The 15,084-nt window shown below is 45.6% G+C and overlaps 1 protein-coding gene across 1 annotated transcript in view; it reads right to left on the reverse strand.

The window, feature by feature from the left end:
- Positions 1–1,447: 1,447 nt before the first annotated feature.
- IQCB1 (IQ motif containing B1) overlaps positions 1,448–15,084 on the reverse strand; it is a 54,701-nt gene continuing 41,064 nt past the window's right edge. The window contains exon 15 of the mRNA XM_083865120.1: positions 1,448–1,557. The gene's annotated coding sequence lies outside the window, so the exon portion shown is untranslated. The remainder of the gene's footprint in view (positions 1,558–15,084) is intronic.

Below are 15,084 nucleotides of genomic sequence, written 5' to 3' on the forward strand. Positions count from 1 at the left end.
TGAATTTGGAGAAGTTCATCCTACCTACCCTCAGCAATTCCCTCACGATAACATTGCTCAACTCTAGAGACAAATGCTCAGAAGTGCTTGCTGCAGGCTCAGCTTACTTACACAGCAGCACTAAGGAGATGGCAGGTTTACAAGAGATAGTGAGGTTCTTTCCCTCAAATGGGGTGCAGACAAGAGTGTATGAATTAAGGGGGATGCTGGGCTTGGGAAAGGATGACATAACTGGTCTCCTTGAACCAGTAGCAAGGAGGAAGAAGAAGGCTGACAGGTGGTGGTTTTCTGCCTGACAGTCACATTGCAGCCCCTTATTGCTCTGCTTTACCCTTCATGAGGAAGATACATATGGTTTATTGACTGCACATGGTAGCCAAGTATTGCCAAGGCCTTTCCAGTGCAGAGACAAAGATACCTTACAGTCTTTCACAAATGCTCCCTCCTGACTCCTTAGCCACAGGTTCAAATGATCATCCTCCCATGATAGTTCAGTGGAGGCTCCAAAAGAGAAAGCTGTGCTTTTCAAGGCTCCTCCTATGAGCTGTGTTCAGCACTGTAAGGCCCAGGGAATCTAAGTGACTAAATCACATGTTCAGAGTGGAGAATTATGTCTCTAAACTCCAGTTTGGGCCAGCAGGATGAAGACTAAGTGGGCTAAGTCCTTGCTGGAAGTGGATGGAGCCTAATTACACTGAATGGAGAGACTCCAGATTTCTTTTAGGGATTTAGGCCTCATGGGCTTTCCAGCCGTCACACAAAACATCAGTGTCTGCTACAGCCTAGTCCACTCCCTTCCTTGGCAATCAGAGGCAAAGGGACTGAGTGAGTGCCATATGTAAAGGAGAGTAAGACTGGGCAGGGGATGTGGGGTTAGCCTAAGGTTCGTAAGAGCTGGGATGGTGAGGCACAAGTCTTTAATAATAAGCCAGGCAAGAACCAACCAGGTTGAACACACAGGAAGAGGTCTTGGTAAAGCAAGACAGAACCAGTTACAGCCAGATTGTTTGTTCTGTAGTGCAGCTGGATTCCCCACATGTGGCAAAATATTCAGGGAGCACACCCACCTTGATCAGGAGGGCAATGAAGAGGTTTGTTACTCCCTGAAGGCTTAGACACCACAGGCACCTAGCCATGTGATGCACCAAAGACATCTATCTGAGGGGAAGTCTGAGGTAAGGTATTGCCTGGAAGCCAATCTTGCTAACACACTGGGAGCTTGATTCATTCCATGCTTAGAGTGGTACAAATTAGCATATTTTCCCCGCATTGATGAAACTATGTCTAATCTCATCCCAGAAAGGGAAGGCAGAACTGCTCCTGTGGTTCACCACTGAATGAAGAACATAATTTCCATCCTCCATAACTGCTAAAAATAAAAACTAAAACTAGCTCTGAAAACGTGGCTGTCCCCCAAGATGTCACAGGCACTTCTCACCCGGTCTTCTCATGGTGGGGCTGGAGCTCCCCCTTCTTCACGGCTCTGGAGGAGCCCACAGGTGACAGCAGAGAAACGTGAGGATCAGGACTTTCTGTGCTCAGAGGTTATAACATAATCTGTCAAGAAAGAGAGAATTATATGATGTGAAAGCCAGTCACTGAGCAGAGAGCATGGCTCCTGGTAGTGCCAAAGGGCTCCTGTGAGAAAGTGCTGTTAATAAAGGATGCCATGCCCTGTCAGGTTGGTCTGCGATCAGGTCACAGCCACACGATTAAAAGCCACCATGTACTTTTGGCACTGTGCTTTCAGAACAAGAAGAAAGAGCAAACAGCCCTTTTTGCAGTGAGAACAGAGAACGAAGCTGTCCTTGCCCAAGGCAGGGAGTTACACAGAGCAAGGCCTGAAGAGAAAGCAAGGCCCATGTGAGACAGGATCCTGGGCTGGATATTGGCTTGACAGGCTCTGCATATCTGTGTGTGACAGCAAGGGGGCCAGAGAAGAAAGTGCACAGGCAGGGGCAGAAGCAGTCAGGAGAAGAGCAAGGAAACAGAGGCACAGAAACAACAGGGTGGGATCTCTCTGTAGCTGCACCATTCACCAAGAGATGGGCAGCACTGAGAAGACAATTGGTTTTTGCCCTCATGATTCTCTTCAGGTGGAAGTTCACTGTGAGGGCTCATAGAGCTGACCCCTCTATGGGCTGCAGGTCAGCTAAAGTGATCCCAGGCATGGGAGGCCAGGGGCCACTCTGTCCCTGCCTGCTCAAGTGCACAGCACAGCCCATGCAGGGGGGTTCACACCCCTCCATTTCTCAGGGGAAGGCCTCAAACCCTCCAGCAGATGAGGGTACCCCTCTGCACTGCAGAACAGTACAGACCATCCCCCAGCAGCCATGGAAGGTGCCAGTGCTCTCGAGCACTGCCAGGCAGCAGAGACCTGCTGCTGCTTTGTCTGGGCAGGATTTTCCAGAAAATGTACATGAGATGGCAAAAGTCACTTTCAGGGAAGGAGCAGCTGGAATAAAACGTCCTGTGGGCACAGTGGGGCAGGCAGAGTCAGGGACAGAGAGCAGGAGCCAGAGGCAGGTTTGCAGAGCAGAGGAGTCAGAGAAGACAGAGAACAGCTAGAGCTGGCTGCAAGACAGCAGGGAACAGAGACTTTCCAGAGGAGGCTGAGCAAAGTTTGCTGACATGTAGGCAAGAACCAAAATTCACCGGATTAAGTGCAGAAAGATGGGAATTTTATTTTCAAATAATTTAATATTTGTCACCCATCGGGACTGAATTTTTTCTCTGAACAGTAATTTTTTTGTTTGTTTGTTTGTTTGTTTGTTTGTTTAAACACTTCTGACACAGGAAGTCCCTCCAATACTTCCAGGAGAGCTCAGGGCAAAGGTGAACACAGATGTGGCTCACAGGTGGGTGTGCAAGGGGATCTGGTGCTCTGGCTGGAGTGAGGGGGAGCCTCAGAAATCAGTGAGTTCTGTTCCCCCAAACACCTGCAGGGCAGCTGTGGAGATCTCGTAACAGCCAGCTCAGGCAGCAGCACCTTTCTTCCCTCACTCCACTCTTGGAAGGACCATCTCTTTCCAGCTGAACTCTTGTGACCTTGCCCATTCCCCCATGTCACCACCCTGAGGGCTGTGCACAGCATGTCAGGCAGCTAAGCTTAATTTCACTGAGCACCCTGGGCAACTGCTGCCCGAGTCATGACCTGGACAGGGGACTGGCTGAGACAGCCTCCTTCCCCCACAGCTCAGGGATGCTTGGAGCAGGAGAAAAGCAGTGGCCTCTCTAAAAAACACCAGGTAATTTGTCCCTGGTTTGTCCCCTGGTCTGTAACCAGGAAACAGAGAGTTTCCCCCTCCTTCCCCTATTCTTGTGCTGTATGGCACACAGCAAGTGCATCATAGTTTCAGCTCAGATGCCTGCATGTGCCAGGTCATTGACACCTCATGACATAAAACATGGCCTACATACTCAGCTCCCAAGTAACATGGGCACAAGCCTGTTGTAGGCAGACTGCTGGAGAGCAAAAGATGGAGACAGAAAAAAGCCCCAAAAGAAGTTAATACGCTTCTGGTTGATGATGACCTCTGAGTATTTACCTCCAGCCTTATATGGTCACCAACAAAGAAACATTGGGAACCACGGCAATTTGAAAGTTTGCCTTCCCACCACCTCAGAGCTGTAAGTACATGCTACAGCAGGTGATTCCAGGTATTGACTAGCAAAGGTCAATGAAGTGTGAGGGGAAGGAAGGAAGGAAGGAAGGAAGGAAGGAAGGAAGGAAGGAAGGAAGGAAGGAAGGAAGGAAGGAAGGAAGGAAGGAAGGAAGGAAGGAAGGAAGGAAGGAAGGAAGGAAGGAAGGAAGGAAGGAAGGAAGGAAGGAAGGAAGGAAGGAAGGAAGGAAGGAAGGAAGGAAATGCTGATTTCTTATATGGTGACCAAATTCCAGGTCCTAATTTACCCTCTCCTAAAGGTACACGGCAGCCCTAATGTATCCTCTGCTCTCTTCCAGTTACACGAAGCACTGACTTGCCCATTCTTTGTCACTCCCCACTGTGTATGAGCACTGTGATTGATGCTACACTCCCTCATTCCCCATCTGGGTACTTCCAGGCAGCACTGTCCACACTTACCCAAAGCTCAGGCTTTATTCTAGACCAGCAGTTCTCCATGCCAATGGTCACTTATTCCAGGCCAAATAGCAAAGCAGAGTTTAGTGCTGGCTGCTGCTGCAGCACATCATTGCTCCTCAATCACATTGTCTGTGAAACATTTGCCTGTTCCCTGGCTCAGGGACTGAAAAGCTTCTAGTGGTTATGAGCCTCATGCCTAAAGTGAGCATAAGACTAAGGGCAATGTGTCTCAGCTTATTTTCTACCACGTGATTCTGTTTAATCAACTTCTCCACTACTCTGATAAGTGCCTGCTTGGACACCTGCCATGAACCTTAATTTTCCTGTAAAATCCCCCCCAAAAACTTATTTCTCAAGGATTAAAGCTTGAAGGATAAATTATTTCTTCTCAAACACATCAGAACCGTTCTGCCTGGCTGACCTTCCCAGCAAAGCACAAGATAAAGTGCCAGGAGGATGAAGCACGCAGGGACAGGATAAGTAGCTCATTGCTGATGAAAAACACTGTGGAGAAGACCAGACATGTTCAAGGACTCCAGGAATATCAGAATAAGGGATCACAGAGCCTCACAAGGCCTCAGGAAAAGAGGCCACGAAATCTGGCAGGGCTGAGTAGGTTTACTGGCGCTGCTTTGCAGAGCTTCCTGCAGCAAGATTTACTCTATAGACCTATCAAACATGGACAATTGTTCCATGAAATGGTGGAGAGCAGCTTGCTATTGTCTGGCATCTCCTGCTTGATCAGACATCAAGTGAGTCTGGTACATTTTCCACTTTCCACATTTACAACGTTTCAGTCACAAGCAAATGAGCTTCCAAGTCATGGCTATCACACTGAACTCCTGCTTCCAAGGGAGGGGAATAACTGCACATCCTTACTCCATCTTGAAATAAGAGATGACACTAACCTTCAGATTTTATTCTAATGTCTCTGCATTAGGTTTTGCAAATTGCAGCACTGAACAGAGGTTAGTTTATTCTGGACTACAATCTCCCTTTTATTTAAGAGATCCAGCCAGCTAGAGGGATGTGAACAGCACATTTCAAAGAGCTATACAAAGGATTTTAGCAAGCTATTTTACTGCTGTGAGTTTTGTGCTATTTGATACAGCAAACCTCATGGTCACAGCAGGATCTGCTTGCTGCCACGTCATGCACATCACTTCAGTTGCTTAGCAGAACACCAGCAGTCTCAAGGGAAAGAATGCCAGATGTTTGTGGTTTTTTTTCATATTAAAGGTTAAAAACAAAAAGAAAGGTGCCTTGGCTGTATTTGCTTTCTTAGCTGTTCTCTTAACCAGCACTGTGCTGCAGAAATTGAATGATGAAGAAAAGGTGACTATAGTCAAATTTATTGGGGTTTTTTTGGTCTGTTTTAGCAGCTGAAGCAGGAACACAGCTTATATAGTGTCTATTAATTGCAGCAGGAAAGGTACAGCCACAGTAGTTCTCTAAACCAGTAAAGTTTCCTGGGTTTCTTTCTCCTTCCTAGGGTAAACAGCTAATCATAACTTTTCCTGAGCTTACAGTATTATCACTGCTTTCATTGTCCTCTGCATGGCATAAATCAGGACTGCTAACAAGAGGACCAACTGCCAGATTGATTTCAAAACCAGGTAATAAAGGGAAAACAATAACCTTTATAGTCTGCTCACTGATTTATAGTCTGTGTTCTCACCTTAAGAATAAGCAAGAACCACAAAGTCTCAGAGCCAGCTTGGCATGGGGAACCCCTGAAGAGACAGTACAGCCCAGGGTCAAGAGGTTGCTGAGAGCACAGGCAATGGTATTAAATTCTGCTGTGTTATGAGCTGCTTGCTTCACCATCTGATATTGTCTAGCCATTCTCCTCCTTTCACATTTCTTTTCCTAATCCTTTTCGGGATTTTTTATCCTGCTTCTCCAATTCTTCTCCATCTCACTGCACTCAACACAACACAACACAACAACTTGTTAACAACTTGTCCAGAAAAACTGGTCTTGGTCACTGGTCAGAGCAGCCCAAAGAGCACACATTGGCAGCCAGATGTGTCACAGAAGAATCTGTCCACAGTATCTGTTGATCACCATAGGAACATCCTGCTAAGGATCAGCACAGTTCCAACAGGGAGAGTGTAGGAATCACCATAACTTCATGCGAGTTTCTATTTGGGCCAGACTGGCTCCAAAATAGTCTCAAGGCAGTGGAAAAGCTACTCTCAAAATTTTATCTACTCACTTAAGTATTCTTGGCTCCTTTTCTGTAGGATTTTTAAGCTGTTTGGGAACTATTTTTATTGACATAAAAGGTTTCACCTGAGAAGCCTTACTGCTCCACACACCTGTGCACTTGGCAGCAGTGCCTTTGATGAATTTTTCTGGCTGCTCTCTTAGTCTGAGCAGCTTCTCCTTCTTGAGTCCCACCATGGTTTTCCCCTTGTGCTCCTCTTTCAAAAAGGCTGTGATGAGATGATGCTTCCAGCCTACCTCCAAGGGCAGGCATTCCAGCACACTGATTTCAGGTAGCATACTTGCAAGGTGACTTGTGTTCCCTCTTGATTCTTTGCTTTGGGAAGGGGTACCTCCTTTTGTCTCACTAATGCACCACTCAATCTCTTGGACAATATTGCTCCAACAGTCCTACTTGATGATGCAGCAGAGGGACTGGAGCTTCAGAGGATTAACATTCATCTTGCAGCAAAGGAAGGCTGAGTAGGTTGATTCTGTAACAACTGCTCCTGGAGACACCAATGTGACACCCCCATCAAGCATTCCAGCTGGAGTTGTTTGTCATCATCAGCTGTGAAGTATCCTAAGAGATGGCAGCATCCACCATCTGCCAAGCTTTCAGTGACTCAACACCCTGGCTGACCACAAAGCTCCTTTGGATGACTCCATCTCAGGAGGAAGCCAGTTCCATTTGCAATGAAGTCCTCTTGTGGGACAGATCACCCACAGCACCTATGACCCTGCAGGGTACATCTGATTGACAGATGCTGCCCTTGTCTGTAACACTGTGAGCCACCCTGCTCCCCTCTTACAGCTAGAGAAGGAGTCCATAGGGTTATACCCAAGCAGAGACAATGCCCAGGCTTGAGTTAGTTGATATTCAGGACCCAGGTGGTTTCCCCTGACCTGTGCAGACACAGGCAAACATTCCCAGGCCTTTGGGTCATGCAGAGTAGATCTTGCCCACCACGCACCTTGGTCCTGGCATACACACACAGAACTCACTGCTGGCCTTATGAGGAACAGACATGATCTGAGCACAGGCTCCGACCTTGCTCTATACCTGCCAAAGACACAGGCAATTCTCAGAGGCAAACCTGAGCCAGGAAAACCTACCCATCCCCCTGTGAGATCTGGGAATTAAAAAGCCATATGTCAGCTCACTTTACAACCTGGCACCTCCATTTCTCCTTCAAACCCCCACTCTGCAACGGTATAACACCAGCACTAACTGCGGAAAATGTTTCCAATATGGCTACAAGAGAATTTGTTATTTCTTGGGAAGTGGGGAGAAGAAAAGGTTAAGGCTGTGACTTGAAGCTCAGTCCCAGCAAAGGATCCAACATCAGTTGTGACAGTGCCAGCTCCAGACCATTCTCCTCCGCTCCCTGCCAGAGATGTGCCCCAGCCCAGCCCTGCTATGCTCAGTCAATGACTCACACACCTTTGTGAGGCAGCCCAGAACTGCCAGCCCAGTGCTCTGCCTCCAGCTGCGGTCAGCAGCACATCCTTTTGGAAAGAGCAACACAGATGGGGCATGTCTGCAGCTGAAAAATGATGAGGTGGGGAACTACACCTCAGATCATCTAAAACTGTCTTGATCCTCTCTGCATGTGTTTGAGGAAGGCAGAAGGGACAGAGCAAAAAAAGCAGGGCACAATGGGTCAGTTGAATATGAGAACTGATGGGGAAAAGTAGATCAAGCCAGTAGCAGGAAAAGGCTGGCTGCTCCCTTCCCCTTGCAGCATGTGAAGAGGATCAACAGAGCCTTCACGTAAGCTGAATGTTGTCATATTTTGTGCATTGAAGACCAGCATTTCAACTCATCATTTTTATTCACTTTCTGGCAAGAAAGAGGTAAAAAGCCAAGTCACACTTAATGGGAAAAATAAAATCCAGTCCTTTGTTAATATCACCATTTAACTCTTGATTTAATCTCACGATTTGCAGGGCCTGAGTAATGATGCTGGATTTCTTTCAGGGTGGATATACCCCTGGCTGAACTAGCAATACATGACCATTAGGGCACACCAAAATATAGCACTTCCCATGCCCTATTACATTGCTTCCATCAGTCCCAGTAGGACAACAGAAAACCAGTCCTATGCAGTTGGTGCCCTCAGGGTGGCCAAAGTTCTTCCTTGTTCTAAGATTGTTCTGAGAGTTTCAGCCTAATCCTTAAAATGCATAAGGCACAGGAAAGAAATCACACCCTAATTCTAACAATAAGCTGTATGTTGAAGGTTCCTACTCCCTTCCTTGTACTAGGAAAACGTTTTTTGCAGCACAGCCACAAATGTTAAACTTTGAGTGCACTAGTGGCTTACTGTATCAGTCTTTCCAACCAGGCAGTATGAACCTTGGCTCCCATCTCACTAGGGGGGAAAAGAAGCCCCACAACTTAATTCTGTTGACCTCAGTTCATTAACTTAGCACTGGAAGCCACTCCAGCACTACCCAAAGTTTAGGGTAGGTGGATGACCAGGGCTCTTCCATGCCAGCAACACACGTGAGATTGGAAAGAGATCTGGGGGAAAAAGGAGGTGTTGAGGACAGTGAGAGACACATGATCTCATCCTACACCCTGCCTGGTTACATCCCAAAGCTTCAGGCACTGTGTCATAATGCTGGCAGAGGCAGGTTTGGCATGAGGAAATGTGGATGACAGCAGCACCAGTAGTCCTGGCCGGGTGTGGATGGCCATGGGCAGTAACACTCCTTGTTCCTTTGGCTCTGGAGGCACTCGGCAATGCTGCTACAGAAAAACAGGCAGGACTGTGCCCACCATCTGCCTCAGTCGAGAGATGTATCCTCAGAAGGTCCAGCACTGCATGGTACCCACTATGAGGCACTGGGAGTCCTGACAGGAAGCTGGTGCAGCTGTCCAGGCTCCGCCTCTACATCAATCCCAAGGAACATCACAAGCTCTTCCTACCTACCAAAGAGAAGCTATTTTCTTCTTTTTTGCAGATTTTCAACTCCTCCCATGGGCCTCTCAAACAACCCCCTCCCTTTCAGATGCTGATGCTTTTCAGCTGATTAAACTGTGGACCAGACCACGAGCTGTGTGTAAACCAGTATTGCTTGTCAATGCTAATTTACACCTGCTGAGAATTTCCCTTCCTTCACCATTTAGCAGAATTATATGACATGTCTTTTATCTCTCTTCACAGTTTAGCCTGCCATTCCCCTTCCCTGGCCCCCAAGCCTCCCACTTTGCTCTGAACTCCCTGGAGGTTTACAGGATAAGTTGCTTATTTGCAATGTAAAGTGTCTCTCAGAACCACATCCCCGTGCAAACAAACCCAAAAGAGGCACATTTATCCCTACTTGTGCAACAAATCCAGCCCCATCTTTTTCTGGCAGCAGTTCCCTAATCACACGCTGAACGGGACTTGCTAAGGGCAGAAATATGTCCTTTATTGCCATTACACAATGCAGGACTTCTCTGGGGAAATGCAGAGGATAGAGAATGAAAAGATTGATTCCACAGAGACCCTGAGCTCTTTCCTTTCTCATTGAAACTGATGGTGATGGCTTGCCATCCACATCAGCACCCTGTAGATTCTGACTGTCAATAGGCAGGATGCCATTAATGACTTCTTGTTGCTATGGTGATATTGATGGATAGTCCTTGGTGTTGGTGGGAATCCTGGGAAAGCTAGGAAAAAAAAAAAAAAAAAAAAAAAAAAAAAAAAAAGTGGGTCAACAAAATGTGAGTTTTCCCACAAATGGGTATTTATGTGACATACCTGATGAATTCGGTGGCACTTCACACCTCTTGCCTCCTCCTGCCTCCTACAAGAACAGCATGGTGTTCTCCAGAGCCAGGGCAAACCTGCTCACAGCAGGGATCTGGTGCAGAGGCACAGTGTTGCAAATGGATTTCCTTACTAGGCATTACTTTTGCAGCTTCACCCTGGCAATTCATTTCACATACACAGTAAAAATCTTGGCTCCAGTGAAATCACTTGGACCTGTGCCATGGGCAGAGAGCCAGGGTTTCCCCCAGCTCTCAGGATGCCTTATCGCAAGTGACAATTTCATTCAGCTGCCTCAATAGCCACTGGGAACCCCCTGCCCCTCCAGAGCTGTTTCAAGCATAGAAAAACCACTGTTGCAGTTTTTTGCTCTATTTTGCTGAGGCTCAGTGCTGTGCTTTCTTTGAAGGTGGTGTCATGGACTCTCTCTTGGTTTCCTACTTTGCAATGTGCAGTTTAGAGCAACCTTTCATCCCAACCGAGTGACCACGGGAAATTACAGGCTGGGCTCCAGCCACAATTGGGTCTTTTCACTTTGCACAAGTATTCTTGGGATTTGGGCACATCTTCCTAAAATAACATTTCTCTCTGACCTTTCTTTCTCTGGGAAAATCATTCCTAATTCAGGTTGGTGGCCCATTAATGAAGAAGTGATAAAGCTCCAGTGGAACTGCCTCTTTCTCTACAGATGCTATTTATCTAAGCCCACCAAGGAGTGCACAACTTGCAAGATGCCTTGTTTTGGGGGAGATTTTAGTATGATTAGCGAATTCCAGAGTATGCTTTTTGTCTTAGCAAAGACTCTTATCTTTTCTGCTTTGCTTATGCACATACAAATTTAAGGAACCTTTTATTCCTAATAGTACTACCACTCCAGGCATGTATCACTCCAATCACTCCATCACCTGATGAGCACTCTCAATCCACAAAGTTTTTATTTGTTTGGATCTGTTATTACAGAAGAATTATATCCACGGGGGAGCATTATCTATAGCAATAGCATTACATAGATAGTTTTGTCAGTAAATGCCCCAGTGCAGATCAGATCCAATGGATGTGTCAGCTTTTCTCTCTAGTTGTATGTTCAGATCCTTTGCCTCCATGTGAACTTAGGAACTGAAACGAAACTACCCTGCCCCTCTCTTTTGCATCTTTTGATATCCCTAGTTCTAATGGCCTACAGAGTCTGAAAGCACTTTACATCAGGAACAGATCCCAAGAGAAAAATTCAGTTCCTTTCTCTACATTACATATAGCTGTTCATCAAATTTACTGGGCAAAGCTCCTAAGCACATGGAGGCCGGACCAGCACTGACAGAGGGTCTCTCTTGTATAGAAACCCTTTGATCAGACTGTCAGCATCATTTATTTGCTTTTGTTTCATATTTTTCACTGCTCCAGTAAGTTATATTTCCCAGTTGATTATCAAAGGCAAAGGCTGCCCTTTCAAGTTGGATTTGCACCTCTTCCCTTCCATTTCAATTAGCTATGGAAATTACTTGGATTTTCTTTTTCTATCTTCTCTTGCCTGCTTGTCTATATGAGAGGCTTTGTGAACACTGATGGCTGGGGAAAACTCCAGTTGATGTCTTCCCTGTAGGAAAGATTGTGACTTGCAATTAGCACATCTAAGTGCTCTACTTGACCTACTGCTGGCCAGGGTGGAGAGCTCAGACCCAGCTGCCTTTTCCCCAGCCAGGAGCAAGGGGATGGAGGGCTGTGAGTGCTATGGATGGAAGAAAGGAGCTACCACCACAAACCGGTAGGGACAGATGAGGACAGAAACTGGTTTACTGCACTAGGAGACAGAAGTTGATAGGAAGGTAAAAGCTTCTTGAAATAGGATCTCTGCCTGTGAGGAAGTGCTGTTCTGCTGCATTTGCAGCTATTACTGTTCTGCAAACAATTCTGTGACTACAGAGACACGACAGGCAGTGAACTGCCCAGAGCAGCTTAGGGCTGAGCAGAAACGGCATTTAGACTGGGCTGGAGGTCTGGGTTCCTCCACCTGGAGGTGCCTGGATAAATGTCTATAAGCACAAATCCCAGCACACTGGGAGGAGCACACATTCTACAGGGCAGCTTTCCAAGTGTGATTTGCCCTAAACAGCTAGTCACCAAAGTTTTCTCAGATGACAATATCAAGACTTAAAAACATATCAGATATATTCAAGACAGGAGAATCACTCTGGGCTGTATTTGACACCAGCTGGGCATTAATGCCCAGGTGACCTCATAGGAACAGGATTTGGAGATATTAGACTGGAGGCAATACAGATCCATGGGATTTCTTACCACACACAAGTGTCCCCTAGAAACATCATGTCACACATGGTTTACTGGAGATGTTCTGAAGTCATCATTAAGAAACAGATTCTAAGACTGATTAATACCAATGCATATACTCTCAGGATGTTCCTAACCACATCTATATATTCTAAATTATCAGCATTGCCATGGGACTCCTTCTTTTGGTTTTCTGCCAGACCCTACATTATAGCGAACAGTGATGGAAGAGGAGGCAGGACATGTCCCTTTGTTTAAATCCAGCTGTAAGAAAATAGTTTTGTTTGCTCAGATGTACTGGACACTTTGTGCAAGCTGCATCTTCATGCAGAGCAGGTTTGCAACTGCACATGTAACATGGTGAAGAAAATAATAACGGCAGCGGTTTTGCAGCTCTTCCTAAAAGACTGAGGGAGAAGGATAGGGAATCAGATTCTTTCTTCATGTGCTGCTGGTGTTGAATATTGGCTACATCATACAGACCCCATGACATTAAGTGTGATGAAGACCCACCCTTGATCCAGAATCACAAGACACTCCATGTCACTTCTTATGCCAGTAACTTGCTGCAGGGTCTGAAGCTGGCAGTTCCCAACCAGCTCTGGGTTCTCACAGCCTGAGTTAGGTACCATTACTTCCATGCCATTTTGCAAAATATTCCAAGAGTTTAATGAAGGTCATTACATTCTTGTTAACCTTCACTTTTTTGCAACTGGAAAAAAATAAGACACCGATCATAGTAGCTGATGAGAGTTCTTGCATGCACATTTATTTTACCAAAGTAGTGCTGAAAACTGAACCAAGAGCATCCATGCAGAGCTGCAGGCAACCAGCCAGGTTTCTTTTTAGTAACACCACACCCAATGTGTGCAGCCTTTAGGGTTGTCACAAAGTACACACATCTACCCAAAGCTGCATAGCAAGGAGGAAAAACCACACTATTGATACAACTTCATAATATCTATCAAAAGAGAGGAAACATTGTCCATGCAGACATCTAATCCCTCATGGGAAACAGACAGGAATCCTTTGTAAACACCTTTTTAAAGGAGTATTCTGAGAAGATACAGTGGAGATGATGCAGCCAACACTTCGGTATGAGTTTCATGCAACACAGCATCTCAGAAAAGAATTTAACTCAACCCCATAAGTACTGTCCATCAACAATTCCTGCATGTATCTATAACACCTCAGAAAGTTTAATTACCACTAAAGAAATGGAAGACTAAATGAGCTATGTGACATTTCCCACCCCAGACCCTGTAGGTCAGCATTATTTAAGACAACTGGGAGCTTGAAAAGTTAAACATTAGTTTTGGCAGATGAACAGATGGATGGATTGCTGCCAACAAAATCCATCTTCCCACTTGCCTCCATAGGACTGGGTGACATTCAAAGCTAACTACTTCCCTATGCAAAGAGAAATGCACGCAATGCAATCAGTGGGCTTTAAAAAGGACTCATCATTTGGCAGGACCAGAGGCAAAATGCTTTATGGCTGCTGTTTAATGTGCAGGTGAGGCTGTAAAAAAGAGGCATCAGGTTGTGACAGAAGAGGGGACTGTAGTGACCACAGTGGATTAGCTGTAAGATAACCTCTGAGCAAGTTGTAAAAATCTGTCAGGATGCTGTCATTTTTTCTTTGTACATAAGAGGTCTAAATCTAATTAACCTTTTAATCAGAGCAGATAAAATTGCAGAATTATCATCAAAGGGGATGCCTTATCTACAGCTTCATGAAAAATTTCCATCTCTGCTCAACTAGGATTTATTTTTTATTTTTCGCTTGAGGCTCTACAAGTAAATTCACCAAACATTGAAAAATAAAAAAGAGTAAAGTAGGAGATGGTTTAACACAGACAGTTACTATGCAGATATCAGCTCATCTGATGCCAGATGGGACTCAGTCCAGAACTTTCAGATCCAGCTCAAATACCTGTTGGTGAGCACAGGGGAAGTTCCTGCTCCCTGACTGGGGCAGGCACAACAGGAGGAGCTGTGACACACTGTGCCAGTATGAATTGTGTCACCCTCCCTGACTGAGGACACTGAAGCCCACAAACTCCCACATACCCAGGACTTTCTGGTTTTCTGCAAGGATTAAAAAAAAAGTAAAACAATCTCTGACATCTACTAGCTATAGCAGGCTGTTCTGTCAGCTACTAGACTACAACATAACTTTTCTAAATTGATCCAAATAACTCTGTCATCTACCTTTGTACCTACAGGAACCTAAAGAATAAAGGTTGCTGTCTTTGACTGGTCTACAGTATAACCCAGATCAGGCTGTATGTTGTGGGCTTTTTTTAACAATGGCTGAAGTTGTCAAGATTTTCTACATGTGCTGGCAAACATTAGTACTGTTGATAATTCAGCCAGCACAAGCAAGTGCAGAAAAAACCCCAATCAAGATCTGAATGTGGGACTCCAGATAATGAAGCTTCCTGATTAACGCACTGGCGCATCTGCTTCACTGAACTTGCCTGTGTAATCTGAACCAAAAACCCCACTCATTTCCATTTACTATTGCCCATATGCCACCTCTAAATATACTTGCATATTAGCATTTATGCAACGTTCAGTACAAAATCCATATGGCTGCTTTCAGCAAGCAGCACCAAGGATAAGTTGCAAACTGAGTCTGGAGATGGAGCTTCTAAAGATTTCTTTCCACACACCATGCAACATTTGCTGTAGATAGACAGTGGCAGAAGAGTTCTTACAACCTGCTCCAGATGGACCACGTT

This window comes from Zosterops lateralis (genome assembly GCF_965231275.1).
Source record: "Zosterops lateralis genome assembly, chromosome: 7".
NCBI classification, from domain to species: domain Eukaryota; kingdom Metazoa; phylum Chordata; class Aves; order Passeriformes; family Zosteropidae; genus Zosterops; species Zosterops lateralis.